Here is a 6,209-nt window from a genome sequence, read left to right on the forward strand (position 1 = left end):
GTAAGACCCTAAATTTTAAATCCTAAGTTATACAATTTTAGAGTATTTTGTGTTGAATTTCTTAGGCTTTTAACCCAAATTTCGGTATTTTGTGAGTTAAATGCCAAAAAATATATTTTTGGAAATTCGATTAAAATTATTTGTTGAAGAATAATTTAATTATGTTACGAAGAATTTAATAACGGGCAGACTTTTTAAAAATATCACTTGTTGCTGAAAAATTCATTTGTCAATTGAGTTGCGACGAGAGTATATATTTTTATCAAAATAGATTGAGATGTGTGTAAGAGTTTTTAGATATTCGTTGAATTAGTTTTAATTATATATATAGGTTCATGTGAGAGGAAAGAAAGAAAGGAAAAGGAAACAGAAAGAAAACATTCTCGTGCAGCTCGCTTCCGTCCATTCTTTTCTTCTTCTTCTAGCCTTCATCTTTTTCTTTTCTTTCTTTGACTTCAAGGAAAACACATGTGTTGGTGAAAAAGAAAGAAAGAAAACAGAAAAAAAAATGTTTTCCTCCTGCCTCGCGATAGCTTTCTCCCTTCTTCGTTTTTCTCTATTTTGAAACCAAGTGTGGGTGAGTTTAAAAAACTCCAACACAAATCATCATTTTTCTTCTAGATATAAGCTTCCTTTCGAGAAGTGACAGAAGGGGAAGTTGTTCATCGCCACGTTGCGGTGCTAGTGAGCTAGTTTTCGAAGAGACGACGCGAGCGAAAATTTTACCGTAATTAATCGCGGTGCCATAATCAGTTGTTAAAGCTACAACGAAGGTAACGGCTCCTACCAAATTTCTAGATTGCACATATGACCTTATATGTGAATTTATGGGATTAAGTTTTGATCTATTTATGTGTTCAAAACCGATTTATGTGCGATTTGATGAGATTTAATTTATGTGTGGATTTTGTGGAAATGAAAATTGGTGTGATTTGTGTGCGATTATGTTTGAAATTGTGGAAATGAATTTGGTGATTTATGGTTGAAAATTTTGGAGATTGAATTTGATGATTAATGTTTGAAAATTTTGGAGATTGAATTTGGTGATTTATGGTTGAAAATTTTGGAGATTGAATTTGATGATTAATGTTTGAAAATTTTGGAGATTGAATTTGGTGATTTATGGTTGAAATTTGGGGAGATTGAATATGGGTGATTAATGTTTGAAAATTATGGTGATTCATGTTTGGTGTGATTGATGTGTTCATAATTAATATTATGAATTTTTGAGAAGAAACTTATGTGTGAATTGGTGGAAAATGGATTTAATTCAATTTATGTGTAGATTGAATTTGGAGATGTGATTTATGTGTGTTTGTGAAAGTAGAAATTGGAGTGAATAAATATGTTTGAGTATGCTCTGTGTTGCATTTGAAAAATCATTAGTGTTAAATTAGTATTAAAAATAGAGAATCGTTTAAAAGCTGCATTTACTTAATGATTTTGGTGAAAAGTGTCAGAGTATGCTCATACATTTCATAGTACATGGTGACCGGATGTGCCATGGTGATAGTGGTGACCGGATGGGCCACGATATGATGTCATGTGATTTGTTGGTTCATCTTATCCTTATGGGGATTATCGCGTCGTGCTGATATGTAAGAGATTGCACTCTATAATGTGCTGATCTGTGAGCGATTGCAGTCTAGAAAACAGTGTAAGACTTGTGATAGGCGACACTTTAGTAAATCGTGCGAGAATGTGATGGGTGGCACTTGGAAATTAGTACAAGGCATGTGAAAGACGGTACAATTATGATTTACGCCCCTTCGAGGAGGGTTTTGGTTGGAATTCTGGAATCATGTATTTTGGCACATACGCATTGCAATAGGGTGTTTGAAACGCGAGTCATGTTTGATATACTGTGATGATTGTATAAACATACTCAATCGTTGTTTGTGATTGTGTCGTAATTGGTAAGTGTGATGATTGATTTTGTGTTGTAAGTGTTGAATGATTTCAAAACGTTTTAAAAACTAAAAATCTGCATTTTTCGCAGTTGTATTCGAATACGACAACACACATTTTGCCACTGACTTGCACTATATTCGAATACGAGATTTCTGTAAATGCTATGTGATATTTGTTAATTTCGGTTGGTGACCTTTACAATTATTGTGGAAATCTGGGATTTGCTCTCATATGAGGATCAAGATCATCCTACCGGTTGTTAGACATACCAGACTGATGCGGTGTTAGGAGAATTTTGCGGGGCGCGTGGAGATCACTTGGGTCATATAGTTTTTGTAGCATGATCAGATTAGATGGTTGTATAAGGGTTATATGTCTTTCTTTTGTGATTGTATTTATTTCAATTTGGAAGACTGTACCTATACTTTATATTGTCAGTTTGATTTTTATTTTGATGGATCCATGTTCTAGTTTTTGATGTGACGTGGAGAAAGTCGAGATTCTTGGGGCAGTGCTTTTATGCAGGTTGTAGTACCCCAATTTTATCCATTTTTTGTTAAAAATAAATCAAAAGGAAAATAAATCAAAAAAGGAAATATGTATTTAAAAAAGGAAATATGTATTTAAAAAAGGAAATAAAAATAATTACAAAAAATAATTTCATTATGTCTCATAAATTTACAATTTAAAATCTAATTACAATTCTAAAATCAAACCAAATTACAATTTCAGATTACATTTACAATCAAATTACAAATTAAAAATAAAGCCAAATTAAATTACAATAAAAATTAGGTCAAACTAACTCAAATCAAGCCAGCTGTTTCCAGTTTTGTTCTCTATTGTTGCCTTTGCTCACTGCCAAACCCTGATATATTGATGTTGACTGCCATTGATGCACAAGCCATGCTCATTGATACATTTGTACTTGTTGTAACTAATTAGAGAAATAAAAAGATAACTTTTATAAATCAACCATTGTACACATTATGCATAACAAAAAGACATTTTTTTTAGTTTAAAAAAAAGAAACTAAAAGACAAATAAAAGCTCAGCAAATCATCAGATAAAAACAAAATAATCTAAAATTATGATGGCATCAGAGTTGCAGAAAAACGCAGATTATGAGCAAATAATTAAAACATCAAACAAGAAATTGATGGAGAAGGACAAAGGCAGGCAAGAAAGTAACTAAACAGATCAAAAACTCTATAAAAACACCTTATCAAATTTCAAAGTAAAGGGAGAGGGGATCTGAAATTAACTCTACGAAAAACAAACACATATACAAAGAAGGAAAAGGGGAAGAAATCAGAGAGAATTTCATTAACAAATAACAAACACGAAACAATAAGGTATTTTTCTTCTTGCTCTTTATCATCATCATACAATCACTCGTTTATTTAAAAATGTAGACTTTTTATTTAATGAACGAAATATAAAACGATTAAAAATCTGAACCTGTGATGATGTCTTTTTTGTTGCTGCCATCGTGGATGTCACTGTCGCCATTGTTGTTGTCGGTGCTGCCACCGTCGTTGAGGTTGTCGTCACCTTCATCACCGTCGCCGAGGTTGCATCACCTTCCTCACTGTCGCCGAGGTTGTCGTCACATTCCTCACTGTCGTTGTTCCCTCATATCGTTTTCGTTTTCGCATCCTGGTTCCAATCGCGTTTCTGGTCGCCCCCTTTGCAATTTCATGTTGGCCGCCTCCTTTGTGTTTCAAGTTGGCCGTTTCCTTAAATGAAATTAGGGTTTCTTAGTTTCAGTTTTGACCCTTTTTTTATTATTAAGTTGGGTTGGGCCTAGGTTTTGGGTTAATAACTAAAATATATTCAAACTCAACTCATTTAAATCTATTCATTTTACTTTTTTTTTATTAAAGAAAATAAGTTAATTTCCTTCATAACTAAATATCAACTATATCATAAAAAATATAAATAAATATTATGTTAAAAATTAATTAGATGTGACATCTTTTTAATTTTTGAGTTGTTATGACACAAGCAGTACAACTTGATAGTTCTAAAACTTTTCATTATTTATTTATTTATTTTATTCTATTTATTTATTTTAATGAACTAATCTAAAATCGACTTATTTATTAGATGCAACTCTTGTTAATCTTTGAGTTGTTAGGATACAAGTAGTACAACTTGATAGTTCTAAAACTCTTTTATTTATTTATTTATTTATTTATTTTATTCTATTTATTTATTCATTCATTTATTTATTTTAATGAGCTAATCTAAAATTGACTTATTTATTAGATGTAACTCTTTTTTTTTTTTATCTCTGAGTTGTTAAAACACAAGTTGTACTACTTGGTGGTTTTGAAACTCAATTGAGAATAATAAAATACTTTTTAGAGGATTAAATTAGATGTGACATCTTCTTTATTCCTTGAATTTTGGGACACGAGTTGTACAGCTTGATCGTCTTAAAACTCGTATTTTAAAGTATTTATTCTAATCAAACTCATTTATTTTTTCTATTTTGTCAAAACATTTTTTTATCACAAAACAAATTTTCTTTAAAACACACTCAACACATCAACATTTTCTAATTAAGAACTACGTAGCTTTGATTTCTCCATCGCACCGGAAGATACGTAGGAGCAAAATCGCATTCTTGCCAAGCGCATTTATAATTTTTATTTTATTTTTGTTTCCTTTATTCCTTGAACACATTTATTCCAAAATCGTATTTAAAAAATAATAATAATAATAGTAATCCTTATTCATATTTAATAATAAAGATAAATAATTACACTTTAAGTTAAATTAATTTTGCACAATTAATTATAGGTAACCGAAGTTTTAACGGATGTCGTAGGGTGTTAATACCTTCCCTACTGCATAATCGACTCCCGAACTCAAAATTTGGTTTCAAATACCATTTTTTTTATTTTTTTTTTCTATTTTTAAGGATTTCCCAATATTTTCCCTATCTTAAAATAAATTTTAGTGGCAACTCCATTGAATTTCGAGAAACACTCGAAATTTTAAGCCGCGACACAGGTGTCTGCCGAGAATACCCCAGGGATATGAGCTATGTCTGATAGGTCTCATAGCCCCAGTGTATTTTCTTGTTTACATACTTTGGATTTTGGTTTCAAAAACTATTTTCGCTGCCTGTTGACTTTTGTCGTTGTGTTACGACTTAAATATTTTATCCAAAAATATTTCTTCCTTTATTTCTAAAATTTGATTTTTGTTTTTAAAAAGAAATTACACTCGCGTCGCGTTGTATAAAAAACGGGGTGTTACAAATTATCTTTTGAAGTAAACCCATAAGAATTGAAGATAAAAAGGTCAAGATGCTCCACAACAAGGAAATTCCCTTGGTGAATGTAATTTGGAATCAAGCCACCAGAGATGTCACTTGGGAACGTGAACACAAGATGAGGGAGCAGTACCCAAAGCTTTTCCCTGATGCTAGTTTCGAGGACGAAACTATTATACGTGAATATAATGTAAGATACACATTTTTCCCATTATTAACAGTTAATGAGATGTATTTTTTTCATTTAATTTTATTATGTAATTACGTATTTTATATTAATTTTAATTACTATTTTTTGAGTACATATATATTCCTATTTGATTTGACTCTATATGTCGCTAATTTTTATTTAAAAAAAATATCGAATATAAATTAACTGAAATAATGCTAAAACAAAAAATCATGTTAGTACATGAGTATAAATTCCAATTAGGTTAACAAAATAAATAAATAACGAGAAAGGTGTGCCCCACGCTCCACACAGAAAGGCTGTGAGGAAACTTAGAAGTAAAGGAAATATATTGGTTTCGTTATGCTTAATTTATTACTATACTGTATTAATATTTTTGCTTTCTCTCTGACTCAATTTGATAAAATCTTTGATTTTGAAATGATGATTTTTGATACAAGATTTATATTTGTAAATTAAAATATGTATTCTTATGGTAAAATTGTTGATGTTGTTACTCATAAAAGAAAATTAATGTATAATAAATGGTTTTATGACAACAGATAATTTTAAATATAGCGTTTGATGTTATCATTATTTTTATTACTATTATTAACAAATTCTTTTTAGTTTTAAAAACAAAATACATTGTTACGGTGAAATTGACGGTTTATTACTCTATGTTATTTTGACCATTTTTGAAAACTAGATTCAATGAATTGTTACTCTATGTTGTTGTTGTTGTTGTTGTTGTTGTTGTTGTTATTATTATTATTGTTGTTGTTGTTGTTGTTGTTATTATTATTATTATTATTATTATTATTATTATTATTATTATTATTA

This window comes from Cicer arietinum, chromosome 3, assembly GCF_000331145.2.
Source record: "Cicer arietinum cultivar CDC Frontier isolate Library 1 chromosome 3, Cicar.CDCFrontier_v2.0, whole genome shotgun sequence".
In the NCBI taxonomy this organism is placed as follows: domain Eukaryota; kingdom Viridiplantae; phylum Streptophyta; class Magnoliopsida; order Fabales; family Fabaceae; genus Cicer; species Cicer arietinum.